Source organism: Cryptomeria japonica, chromosome 8 (assembly GCF_030272615.1).
Source record: "Cryptomeria japonica chromosome 8, Sugi_1.0, whole genome shotgun sequence".
Classification (NCBI taxonomy): domain Eukaryota; kingdom Viridiplantae; phylum Streptophyta; class Pinopsida; order Cupressales; family Cupressaceae; genus Cryptomeria; species Cryptomeria japonica.
In genome coordinates, this window is record NC_081412.1 from 733512465 (window position 1) to 733527168 (window position 14704).

Consider the following 14704-nt stretch of genomic DNA (forward strand, 5'->3'; position numbering starts at 1 on the left):
GTTGTGAAATCCTTTAGCAAGGTAGATCTAACAGATCTTGTTACTCCTAACAGGGTAAGCTATTAGAAATAGCTAAACATGTAGCTCTAACCGAGCATCTTTATTATTGCAATAGTGAAGTTGTGGGTGTCATCCCCACCGCAGTTTTTCTCTCTAACCAAGAGTTTCTGCGTAACCAAAATATATGTGTTATGGAGTGAATCATGTATGATTGTTATCTATTTGTTTTAACTTTATTTTATGTTACTGCACTATTCGATTTATGCATAACAGTAAAATTATTATTCAAGAAAAGTTTTGAGGAACTGATTCACCCCTCCCCTCTCAGTACATTAGCTTTCCATATTGGGCCTAACAATCTATCAGCCGACAGAAGACTGAAAATGGTAAAAGGCAAATTAGGGTTTATGCCCTAATGGTGGAGCATTAATTATGGTAGGTGAGGAATGTGTTTAAAAGGAATTTTCAAATCATTTCTCAATATCATTTTCAAAGCGAAGAAGGTTTTCAAGTGTAGAGCAATGATAAAGTGATTTGTGCTGCGATTCAGAGAAAGTTGGAAACCTTGAAGGAGATTCAAATTCAAATTGCAAACGGTCAAGTGAAGAACGCAAAGCAGTGATTCTGCAACCGATGGAGTGTGAGGTGGAGAAGAATCTGAAAGCCCTAAATTCATGATTTTTGAAAGGTATTTTTTGAGTTTTCAGTTTCTATCATGGCTTCTGCATCCCATACTAGCTCTAGTGCATCTGTCGATGCAACAAGCTTTATTCAACACAAGTCTAAATATAATGCCCTATCACAAGTTCCAGCTAGTGTGATAGTAGAAGAGGGAATCTTAGATTACATAGATTGTAAAATCAAAGACCTAGGGTCTCTAGCAATTCACTCGCAGCTAGGTTTATTTTGTGGAAAAGATAAAAAGATCAAACCAGAGTATAGTATTTTGGAGAAGAAGAAGCTCCACAATGCTATTTATTTCCTAGAGGATTTCACAAATGATCACATTAGGATCATTCTGAGAAGAGTTCATGGTGACAAGATGTACCTGGAAAGAACACATGATATTACACCGCAAGCAATTCATGCCGTCACTAGTTTCTGCAATACAGGGGAAGTTCCAGCCCTAAGGATGGTAAGTAAGACTGAAATGTCCAAGCTCACCGGTTCAATGAGCGACTCACGAGGTATGACTGTCAATTCAATCAAGGATGATCTGGTCAAGTATGCCTGCATGGTGATAGGATACTAGACATTCTCTGCCAGCAGACTTAACTCTGTATTTGCTGCAGTGGTAAATGCCACTTACCGGATGATCAAGGAGGATGCATCATTTGACCTGTGCATTGGTATGCAAAGGCAACTCCTGTTGAATCTTAAATCGATCAAACAGGATAATGCATTGAGGTTCAAGTTTGGACAACTATTGGTTGGGTTGTTCTTTTACTTCCAAGGCTACTTTCCAGGAGTAGGTGATGTCCAGTGGTCTGCTGACCAACTAGTAACCAAGCAAATCAAGAAAAGCCTTCAAGCAGTTGGAACCGGTTACCCTGAAGTTCTCAACAAATACTTTGATGAGTTCAAATGCAAAATGAGTCAGAGGATGAGAATATTAAGTGATATTGTAAAGAAATATGAAGATGATATCTATTTCACCATTATAGTGGATCAATGCATAATGGAGGCTATTGAGCCCAGATAGGAGGAAGTGGAGCCTATGGGCTATGAGGTAATGAATGATATGTTGGAAGGATATGCCTCTACCCTTATTGCCTCACCACTTGATCCAAAGGAAAGGAGAACCAGCACCTACCTAGAAAGGATAACACTGGTTGAGGAACCCTCAACAAAGAAAGGAAAAGAACCTTTAGTGAAGAAGGCAAAAGTAGTGCCTTCAGCATCGAGACCAGCTACTGCAGCCAGTCCTAAAGTGCCCAAGCAGTCACCGGCTAAAAAGAAACTAGAAGCGGCACCTGCTAAAGTCTTTGAGAGAAAGAAGAAGACAAGGAATGCCTCACCAGACTCAGAAGAAACTGTGTCTAAGAAAAAACCTAAGAAGACACCACAAGCAATGAAAAAGACAAAGAACGAACTGACATCATCAGCACTGGTAAATATTGAAATCTCCTCCTACAAACCTTTGACACATTGTCAAAGAACTATAAAAAACATGAGGAGAAAAGTACTGAATGATTTGTGATGCTCTCCAAAAAGGATTAGAAAATCTGTTTGATGGCAACACACACAAGAGCACAAGAAACAAACGTTAGTGTTAGCAACAAAAGATTATCCTAAACAAGCATATCAAGAGAGATATTAAGCATGAAATAGAAAGCATACAAACATAGAATAAAATAGCTAATCAAGATGCTCATAGTTGCTCCTCCCTTGTTCCTCTCCTCTCCAAGTCCCAAATGAGTGTAGCTCTCAGCTTTTAGCACTAGCCATGGATGCCATATGGAGATTCAAGATAGTTGAGTATGATAAGCAAATGCTATGCAAGTGTAGATAGTGATGCTATGAAAAAGCTTTATGCTAATACCAGTATAACAACAATACTCTAATGCTTCCCTTTTTGCTTGAGGAGAAGGGTTCTATTTATAGAAGAAATGGGGAAATGAAGGGTTAAGATTGAATGGTTTAATCAAGGGCCAAGTTTGAAAGTTGGGGATTCATGTGCACAATTGGCACCAATAAAATGGTGACAAGTCTCAACATAGGATTGGGTTGAGAGAAGAGGTTGGAGGCATTAAAGGCCTGAGAAGACCTCATGGTTATCTAGAGGCTAAGGGTCAAGTCCAAATTAAGATTACCCATTGGATTAAGAGTTAATCCAAGGATAAACCTTTGTGCAAATGTTTAAGAGATAATCATGGTCAAAGCATTAATGGCCTGATGAGACCTTTGGGTTGGGTAGAGGTTGAGTCAAAACAAATGTTTTAACCATGTGGGAAGATTTGAGGTAACCATTAATGGTTATTGGAGACTTTGGGGATTAAGTGGTTGAAGGTTGAAAGCCTTCAATGGTTATCAAAGACTTTGAGCCATTTAGTGGTTGAAGGTTGAAAGCCTTTAGTGGTTATCAAAGACTTTGAGGGTTTGAGAAGTGACTTCCCTTTTGCTTAGGAATGTGACAAAGTTTAGAGAAGGGGTTAGGTTATTTAGAAGTGATTAGAAAATTCTAGAAGGGGTTTAGGCATGCAAGTGGATTTTGTAGGAAAATGCAAGTGGGAGAAATTTTGGTATTTTCAATTAAAATAAAATCATTTATTTCAATTAAATGGTGTAATTTGCATTTGGATAAATATTCAAATAAATATTAATTTATTTAAATGAGAAAAATGAAGATAAAGCATTAAAATGCTTGAAGACTTTGAGGGAAACCATTAAAGGCTTGAAGACTTTAAGGAAAACCATTAAAGTCTTAAGAAGACTATAGAAGGAAGCCATCAAGTTTGAAGACTTTAAAGCCATCAAGTTTGAATACTTTAAGGGAAACCATTAAAGGTTTCAAGTGGGTGAGGATAAATAGGATTTTAAATAAATAATTTATTTAAAATAGTTGTGCAACTTGCTTTTGTAGGAAAATACAAGTGGGTAGAGGATAAAGGTGATTTAAATAAATGATTTATTTAAAATAGTTGTGCAACTTGCATTTGTAGGAAAATACAAGTGGGTAGAGGATAAAGGTGATTTAAATAAATGTTAATTTATTTAAATGTGAGAGGTGGGATTTTGGGGGATTTAAATAAATATTAATTTCTTTAAATGTGAGAGAAGATTTAATTAAACAAATATGATTTATTTATTTAATTAATGGTCTGAATTTGGTTAAGTGAATTAAATCAAATAAATTGAATAATTTATTTAATTAATAGGAGAAGAGGGTTAAGATGAATTAATTAAATATTAATTTAATTAATTATTAATTGATGGTTAAATAATCAAATAAATACTAAGTATTCATTTAATTAAGTGGACAGATTTATGTGACTACAATTTGATTGATTGTTTTGATGATTTCAATGATGTTGAAAAAGAAATCATTAAGTATTTATATGATAATGACCGGTCGCCTTCAGAAATTAGATCCGAGACACCGTATTCTTTGTAAAGTCCTTAGATAATAAATGGCACATTGCCATAGAGCAGGAACAGGAAATGAGAGAGAAAGCTTTTGCTGAACATTTTCCTGGTGTATCAAATTCATAACTGTTTGAAGTAATGAATAAATACAAAGGCCTCTTCTTCATGAGAAGAAGAAGACTCCTGTTACTGGAAGGGAAGGGTCAAGAAGTGCTCAAGAATACACACACCCTTGCTCTAGAAGATTTGAAGATGCATCGAGTGGCTGAAGCCAACAGGAAGGCCGAGCAAGAACCGACAATAACCAAACCAGATGAAGTGTTTGACAATGAAGGAAACCCGATCAATGAACCCATAGACACTATTGATGTCAATGCTTTGGATGGAGAGGATATTGCTCAGGGTACACCATTAGAAGCTATAGGATAGGAGAAGCAGACAGAACAAGAAGTAAAGCAAAAGGAAACTGAGGACAAAAAGGAGGAAGCAAAGAAAGTAGAAGAGGAGAAGAAGAAGAACGCATAAGAGGAGAAGAAGAAGAAGGAAGAAGAGGAGAAGAAGAAGAAGGATGAAGAGGAGAAAAAGAAGAAGGATGAAGAGGAGTAGAAGAAGAAGGATGAAGAGGAGAAGAAGAAAAAGGAAGAGGACAAGAAGAAGAAGGAAGAAGATGAGGAGAAATGGAAACACGAAGAGAAGAGAAAAGAGGATGAGAAGAAACGAAGAGAAGAAGATGAAGAGAAAAAGAAACAAGAAGATGCAAAGAAGAAGAAAGAAGAAGAAGATAAGGAAGAGGAGAAGTGAAAGGAAATAGAGAAAAGGAAGAAGGAAGAGGAGAAGAGGAAGGAAGTAGAAAAGAAGAAGGCATAAGAGGATAAGGAAGAGGAAAAGAGAAGAGAAGTGACAAAGAAGAAAATAGAGGAAGACAAGGAAGGAGAAGCGGAAAAGAGCATGTAGATGGAGACACCTAAGGCAACTGGTAGTCAAGCCAAACTGGCTGACCTCACCAATCCCATTGACCTCCAGTCTGCAAGTGAAATGGAGCTACTGCAGAGCATCAAGGTTGCTCAAGAATGCCTTGAAGTAATATGGAGGAAAAAGGATCAAGATGTGATCCAAGCGGCGGTGGACACTCTTACCATTTTGTTACCCAACACAAACCTTCCCAACATTGACTCATCATTGGCCCAATTGAAGCTCCTATGCATAGTAGTGGATGATCAAGTGCAAAGCTTAGAGGAGGTAGCAAAGGCAAATGCAAAGAAAGAGCATCAAAGTGCTCTCAACATTGCCCTAGTGAAGAAGCTTAATGAGCTCCGATCTAAACTGAAAAAAGCACAGAAGGATATAAGGAATGCTCTAGATGAGGGGAATATTCTACTCAACAAGATTTGCTAACCCCATCTATTTTGTGATGATTTGCTTGCATAGAAGCAAAAGCTTCAATCTGATTTACAGTCATACATGAGCACCTTCAAGCCACCATATGACTCCTTTACAACTTATGGGCAAATCGTTCACCGGTTTCATATCCAGTCTACTAAAATAGAGCATGAGATCAGCACCCAGTCATGAGATTTGCAAGAGCTACAACTGGTTCTACTCCCACATCTATAAATACTTCAGAACTGCTATCTTAATCTGGATGCCTTAATGACGACACAAGAGATGAGCACATTCGATGCCATGGAAGAATAGGTCTTCCAGATACAGATAGAGAAAGAAGTAGCCACCTCCCTACTGGAGTCCTAGTCTTTATCTATGAAACAATTCTTGCAGGACTTTAAATTTGTTTTTGAAAAGTTTTATTCTTTACTGTCATAAATACTTATTATTTTAATGAAACATGGGTTAGTCTATAATATTATTTTTGTCATTGTTGGCAAAGGGGGAGAAGTATAAATTTTGAATGTTGTGATGTATACTTTCATGTTATTTCTATTAAGAAGTAGTATACATTGTATTTTCTGCAAAAGGGATAGTGTATATGCCTAGGGGGAGTAATTTTGATTTTGGCATATTTTTGTTGTAAAACACTTAGATGTCAAAATTTCCTAAGTGTTGCCATCAATGCCAAAGGGGGAGATTGTTGGCATTTTTGATGATTATGTTGTGATTATGATTGATGGACACACACTTGCATTGAGATCATGTTTGTGTATAAGTTAAAGCTCAACCGGTACATGCTCCAACCGGTATGATGCATTATAGTCCTTAGACTATTGGTATTTTGCAGAAAGTGATTACCGATCTGAAGTGGTATGTTGACCCTAAGCGGTTCGAGGATCTCAAGTGGTACAAAGGACCAAAGCGACATAACACATATTTGCCAGTCTTCATTTTGTTAAACCAGCAACCAGCATTTTGCTTGAACCGGTATTTTGTATAAACCGGTAATACTCTGTGATGAGTTACCAACTGACATTTTTGCGATGAGTTACCATCCACCGATTGTTTGACGGTGCTGACACTTTAATGATGCTTTTTGTGTCATGTTACAGAATATGTCTAGATGCATTGAACCTAGGAAATTGTATTGTAATCCTATTGGACTGACATGAAATCAGATTCCTTTATAAGGACATCATGTCTAGTGTTTTAGGTTGTTGCTATCGTTGTTGTTGTTGCTAGGGTTTAAGGTGGTTGAGGAGTTAGAGAGAGTATGAATGTGTAGAAGACTGAAGTAATGCTGAAATGCATTAGGAATGAGCTATCAAGGATCTAACCAAGCAATCTGTGCTATTTACTAGATCACTCTCTTGTTGATTACTCACATCTTTGACAGATCACTCTCTTATTGATTACTCACATCTTCGACAAGTCTGTAGCCCTTAACCGAGTAGGCCCAAAAGCCTTTTGTAAATCCTCTAACAAGGTGGTTCACATCTATGGATCTAAAATCCTCTAGCAAGGTAGTCTTTAATCAGACTTATCTCCTAACAAAGATTGAGATTCCTAACAGGATCTGTTCTGGTAAAGAAAATTGTAAGACCTTAACCGGTCTAGTTCCTATTCTGCAGATAGTTACTTGTAAGTTCCATCTCACCGTGGTTTTTCCCATTTGGGTTTCCACGTCAAAATTTCTTGTGTTATGGTGTTTGTGCTTCTGTGGGTGAATGCATTATTTGCTATTTGGTTTGCATGTGTGCTAACTAGTTTGTTTGTTAAACTATTTTACCGGTTTACTGTTAGTCTAGCAAAGTGTTTAAGTGCAAAGATTTTTGGCTACTAATTCACCCCCCCCTCTTAGTATTCATCACCACCTACCTTGCCTTTCCCCTTATCCTTGTCCTTTTCCTTTTGATAGACTTTAAAACTCTTTGGTCTCTTAAGCTCTTCTTGTTTCTCTTTTTCAACAAAGAATATATCCCACTTGTTTGCAATTTCTTCTGATATTTCATTTACTTTGCCTGCCATCGGTGCTACATGTCGGTGACCAGTTGAGAATACTGCCAGGTTAGCCTCACTGATTAACTTATCAATCTCTTGAGTTGAGTTCACTGGGTGAATTGCAAGTAGTTTTTCTATTTTGATCTTTTTATCTAATTCCACAATTGCTACCCTTCTAGCTTCTAATCTTCTATACATGTCATTGGGTATATCATCAACAACTTCCATAAAAAATTTCTTATAAATATCAAGATATAAAATAACACTATTTTCTATACTTTCTTTTTCATCATTTTATAGTGTGTTATACAACTTGCTGATGTTAGTCAATTTGCCATCTCCAGTTATCTCACTCAAAAGTTTGTCAAGTGGAGGAATAACTTGTTTTTTTTTCCTCTTCTTTGGTGTTAACTTCCTTGTCGGAGGCCTAACTACCTATTGTTTCTATCTTGTTCTTTTTGGTGTAGGAGCAGGTGCCGGTGAGGGTTTTCTTTTTCTCTCTACCCTTTTGAATTCAGCTAGTATCTCATTGACAAAGAAGGTAGCAACCGGTGAAAGATGTGTTTCTGGTTGTAGTCCTTCTAAGTCACTCTCCTTAATACTAGTTTTATTTAATACACCTCTTTGATAACTTTAGCCTGCCTTGTTCCTTTCCTAACTATCTGCTCAATTTTCTTTATTCTTTTCTAAGATTGAATATCACTTTCAATTGTTTCATCATTGCCAAATACTTTTTCTGTTGGTTCTTTATGGGCTTCTAAGAGGGATTTTGCATAAGTTTCAATTATCTTCTAATTTGCCTCATATCCCATTTCTGTAACCCAAATAGTCCTTGGGACCACCGCCTCCATCCAGATTTCATCTTTTTTAATTACAAAGCATATCTCCTTTTGATATTTGTCAACAATAGCTTGAGATAGCCTTATCCTATTTTTCATTCTAGCCTTTAGTGTTTGAAAATGTTCATTAATATACTTTTCTCTATCATCTCCCATGTTGTTGAGTATGTCCAGAAGCTGTTTTCCTACAAGTATGTCAAAACCAAAATCCTTTCTTCCAATACCGGGAACTTGCTTGGTAATATATAACATTAAACATACAAGCAGGTTGCCAAATCTGAATGTACCTTTCTTATCACCTTTTATCTTCCCCAGATTGTCTATCAGTTCATCTTTCAACCATTCGCAAATATCAATTTTTGCATTGTTGTTTACCATGTCATAGGCACTTTTGATACATAAGTCGAAAATAGAGTTTAATCTGCTAGCATGAGTAACCTTGTATCCAAGAATCATGGTTATGAACCTTATGTTGATATCCTTAACATTATTTACTCTTAGGGATCTCTTATCAAAGGTTGTGTTGGTTAGGGTTATTACAATGTCATTTGGAATCTTTTTAGTCTTGTCAGGCTTGCTACCAGTGGAAGGTAAGCCTGTTATTGCCCTAACTGCTTCTTTGGTTATCTTATGAATTGAATCTAACCAAAAGAACTCTCCATGAACTCTTCTTAGCACAATCCTTATAACATCCTTTGAAAAATTAGGGATACTAAGAATTTCCACAAAACCTAGGGTTTCAATTATCTTGTGTTCTGGTTTAACATTTCCATTTTCATCACATATAACCATCCTATATATGTTCTTAATCTCATCATCTCCTAGTTCATCTATATGACAATGTATGTAGATTCTAGGATCCTCAGCATAAGCAACTCCTTTAGGTATTTGTGAGAATGCTCCTAGGGTATCATCTTTCTTTGCAATTTCGGGAATGATTTTAAATATGGGCCTAGGGCACTTAACAACTTCAACTACAGTAGGGTTTGCAATGAATTTAGGTGTAGAGGAGGAAGCCATTGTTATAAATACCTTAATCTACCTTTAGGTATGAGTGCTTGAATGATTTGCTTCATTTCTCGCTATGGATGCCTTCGCTCGGGATTTTTGCGCTCTCAGGAAGTTTGAATGCTCGGTGAATGAAAAAATAGCCAAAACACTTGCTTTATAGTGTCATTTCCTTCAACTGCCACATTTAATGTCTGCCAGTTTAGTGAAAACTTAACACATCTGCTAGTAAAGAAGCATTTCATCTTCTTATCATCAACCGAGTGTAAATTAGCATGTTTTTCAATTTGTTGCCATACCCCCAAAGGATTATTTCTCAGTTAGATGAAGAATCTCCAGCTGGTGGAGTGGTATTTTGTTCTACCAGTGGAGGAGTATTCACATCAACATTGATATCTGATTTTCTGATCCATTGTTTTGAAAATTATTGCTTTACTTCAACCTTCTCTTTCCCTTTTAGGCTGGGTCCTTTGTTATTTGCCGGTGATGCCTTACTTCTTCAAAATTTTGTAATATGTCCAATTTTGTTACAAGCATAACAAGTCACATTGTTTTTCTAAATAGGTTTTCCATATCCTATGCTGGTATGTGTTCTGCATTGATTAGATAAGTGTCCAAATCCTCCACAAACATAAAATCTTACATTCATTCTGCAATTTTCTAAATTATGTTCAAGTTTGTTGCATTTAGAACATTGACCAGTGGGTGCATTAGTGTTCTGATAGTTTCTAGATCTACACTGATTTGCTCTATGACCATACTTGTTATAGTTAAAGCATTTTCTATTAAATTTATAAGCATTAGGTTATCTTATCGGTTTGATGTGATCATGTTTGTTTGCAGTGCCAGAGTTTTCACCAACTTCAAAGCCAAGTCCATTAGTGTCTCCATTAGGTTTTTGACTTTTTCAGCATGTCATCAAGTTCTTCTGAAATTTTCTTGAATTTCTCCTTGTATTGATTTGCAGTAGCCAACTCATTTTCCAAGAAATCCTTCTGTCTCATGAGTTCAGTTTTATCATGTTCCGAGTGAATCATATATGTTTTTAACATATCATTCTCATGACTGAGTTATATTTTCATTTGCTACATCATTGATTCTTCTAGCCAAATCATATTCATTCTTCTTTCTATTTTCAGTGTCTTTACAAAATCTCATGGTCATGTCTTGCATCTCATTTCTCAAAGACATATTCTCTTGTTTCAGTTTGCTTACTAGATCATTAAGAGTCTCTTTTTCATCTTCATCATTCTGTATCTTCTCATAAATTTCTCTTCTTTTGTTCCTAGCAATAGTAAGATTCTCCTGAAGTCCTTGAATGATTTCCTATGCAACCTTCAGATCATCTTCAAGTTTCATATTTTTCAAAATTTCTGCATCATAATTTGCAAGAGATGTTTCTAGTTGCTTTCTTAGATTATCCATCTGTACTGGTGTCAAAATCTTCCTGAAGCTATTAGGCTTTTGAAAATAGAAAAACCAGGGTTTGATACCAATTGTTAGGATTCCCAAAGATACTGAGAGGGGGGGTGGGGGTGAATCAGTATCTTTTCGGTTTAATGGATTTTATTAACTTATTAAATGAATTGCATCTCAAAACAGTATACTGGTAAACAATAATTAATGCAGCAAATAAGAACAACAACCACAACATAGAAAGCACACCATAACACAATATTTTTAACAAGAAAACCAGGTGTGGGAAAAACCTCGGTGGGATTTGTGACCCACAATATTCGCTTACTGGCCAATAAGTGAATATTACTGATACAATAGGGGCCTGCACATGTAGGAAGGCCAACTACCTAAAGCTCACTGCTTAAATACAAAAGAGAAGTCTCACTGACTTACAAAAATGGATTAAGTAATTCCAATATCTTGTACTACTTCGGATTAGCATCTGCTATGCCAGGTTCAGTATCGATTTAAGCTCATGCAACAATCATAAACGTTATTCCACAATCTGCCTTAATATTCACACATATTATCTATCTCGCATATTCCTCATTAAAAATGTTCTCTAAGATCTCATACTTATATGTGAGCCTTATTACAATTCACCTTGTCGGCTTTCAAAAAGATTTTACAATTAAATACAAAATACAATAAACAAAATCTTGTCGGCTAGGGTGCCAGTGTACATCTTTTCGCTCCCGATGAACTGTATGCTGATGTAAAGTCTGTTGATGTCGATGCCTGTCGGTGCCATAGGATTGTAAGGTTGCCATCAATGACAATACCTTCAATCACCTACAATTTCTCATTGAAGTGTGCATTTTCCAACAACAAATCTCACACAATATTGAGAGGATTGATAATATTTATCAAAGTTTTTCTCAAATCCTGAAATAACCTATTCAACCTAGATGTGAGATGTAAAAGAAAAGATTAGAAAAATAATAAAGAAAAGGAAATTATTTTCATGTTTTAAATTTGGTACTTTCTAAGGTTTTCACATAAGATACTAACTAGATGGTTGCCTTATCCTTAATCAAGTCAATAAATTTATCTCTCCTTATAATCAATATAAACACAAATCCATTGACCATTAAGGCATTATTTCCTTACAAAAATGAGGCCACCTATGGACATACATATAATCTTTTTTGAGATCTTGGATAGAATCATAATGCCTTCAATGTTTAACTAAAAGCTAATTTAACGTGCTCCTTAAATGGAGATTATTAGTTAGAAACCCATTATAGAAAATGTGTAATGAAAATAAAAAATCCTTTGATTAATCTAATTAAAATTCATTACATACATCCAAGAGATGTTGCATAATGACATTATTCATCCTAAAATAGAAATTAAATTACTTGCCATTACCAATCAATATATTACATAATTAACTCATTGATTTCAAAGAACCCCAAAACCCTAGCATAGCTACCTTGTACAAAAATTATAATCATAGAACTTAGACTTTGGAACTTGGAACCACCAAATGACGAAGAAAAAATATTTAGAAGAGAAGAGGAGAAGCCCTAATTTGTATCTTCTGGCATCTTTTACTCCTTTAGATTGCATAAAAATTCCTCTATTGTCACTTGTCTATCTCTTACATTTACCTTCATTTTGCAGCTAAAATTTGTCCTTTTCTTATCACTGGCTTTCATTTCCATGAACGATTTTTCCCTTAGTAAAAAATAAACTATATTGCTAGACTTTACCTTTACTAGTGAAAATAATCATGCATGGGTAAATGTTAATAGATGGTAATATAAATGAAGAGGGGAAAAAGGTTAGCAAGGTAGGATCAAATGGTTAGCATTTAAACAAAGAATTCAAATGCATAAAATCCAAGTAAAGCATTCAGACATGAAAAAAGCTTATACCTTGCCAATATCTTGCCTTCTCCTTCGGATTTGACCTTCGGTGAAGTGAAGAATGTGCCCCTTCCTCACTTGAGTGGAGTGGTCCTTGGTGGATGTGTGGAATGCTCTCCAAATGCTCAACAAGATAGGTTCAATAGGATTTTGGATGGGTTTGAATTGAAGGATTGATGGAAGAAGAGAGAGGAGAAAAGAGCAGCATGAGGATGCTATGAGAAGAAGTGGATCCTTTGAGAAATGGGCAGCATGACAATGCATGAGTAGTGGATTCTTTGAGAGGAAATAATTATCCAATTTATAAATTGTAGGAGGCCAATGAAGGGCCAAGATTGATTTCATTATGGAGGGTTGAGATGGATTTGAGATAGAAGGCATGTATGCCTTGGGAGAATATATAGGAATATAAAATTTCTTGGGAAAAAAGGGGGGAGAAATTTGAATTTCAAACATGAGGAATTAAAAATTCCAAAATAAGGATGCATTGAGGGATTCAAAGAAATTTGAATTTCTTTGAGAGACTCAATTTTGATGTGACATGAGTGGGAATTAAAAATTGAGGGATAATGATAAGCATGATTATGAGAGATTTTAGAAGGATTAATTAGGTTGAGTGGGATTAGAAAAAAGTGATTTGTAGGAATCACATGAATAGGTTAATTAATTAAAATTAATTAACTGATTGGGTTTAGAGGAAATAATTATTGAGATGACTTTAGGAGAATTGAGGAATAATTAATTTATTTGATAAATTAATTAATAGACAATAGAGACATGATTAATTATATTAAATTTAATTAACACCGGGAGGAATAAGGATAACACAATTAAGTTAATTAGTTATGTTGACAAGATTAAATTAATTGAATATTAATTTTAGGTGTCTACATTCTGACCCTCTTTGATATAGCGTCGTGAAATGATGTTATATCAAAGAAGAATAAAACATAGTGGTAGAAGATTTGATATAGCACGTTTTAGGTTTTTTTTGAATTTTCTGATTTTCGACCGTGCATTTTATTGCTTTTGTTTGCTTGGTTTGCGCATTTGCTTTGTTTGTTAGCGCATATGAATGTTTGGTTACCGCCTTTTCTTGGTATGTTAGCGATTTTTGTAGAATTCATGCTTTTATTTTTTGTGTTCATACAAATGTGAAAAAGATTGGCGCATTTGATTGATTTAGCAGTTTTGACTTGGTTAGCGCATTTGTTGAAAAGGTTAATGCTTTTGAATGGTTTAGCGCCCGTGTTTAATAGAATAGCGCTTTTGTTAAAAAGGTTAGCGCTTTTTTTTTAGATGAATTTATTTGATTTTTTCCATGTTAAAATTCATTTTGATGATTTTATTTAGGCATTTTTGATGCGCAAATATGATTGATAGGTTGTCAATTGATGTCTTGATTGATAAAATTTTTGATAATGTTGATTGATAGGATAAACGATTGATTTGATTTGATTTGATAGATTGATAAATTATCTCTAAGAAACTGATGTAGTTTCTGATGAAGAGCATAGCAGAGTTTGATTGAACTTATTAATTGATAGAAAACCATGATTGATAGTTTTGGGTTGATTTGATAGCCTGATTTGTTTCATTGAAAAGATTTATCAATTGTTGATGTGATAGATTAGCAATCACTTTGATTTGATAGATAGATGATTGATAGAGATCAAATTCTCTTGTTAAACAGGAGAAACTCGATGTTCTCCAGTGTCGGGAGAAATTCCCGGCCATGCACCACTTAGTGCTAGAGCTTACATAAGCTGAGGTTAGACATATAGATGCCTGCAAATTATGCCATTTTTTATACATGCCTGATATTACCCATAATAGGGGATTGTTGACTGCCTTAGCAGAGAGATGACATAGTGAGCACAACACTTTCCACCTACCCACTGGTGAGATTAGTGTGACACTCGAGGATGTCTACAGGATTATCCACATCCCCATGACTGGTGAGTTAGTCTAGTTTGATTTCCAGGATCATGGAGGGATAGAGGCTTGCAGAGCCATATTTTGGTGATGAGAGCATTTCTAGAGGAGAGATCCAAT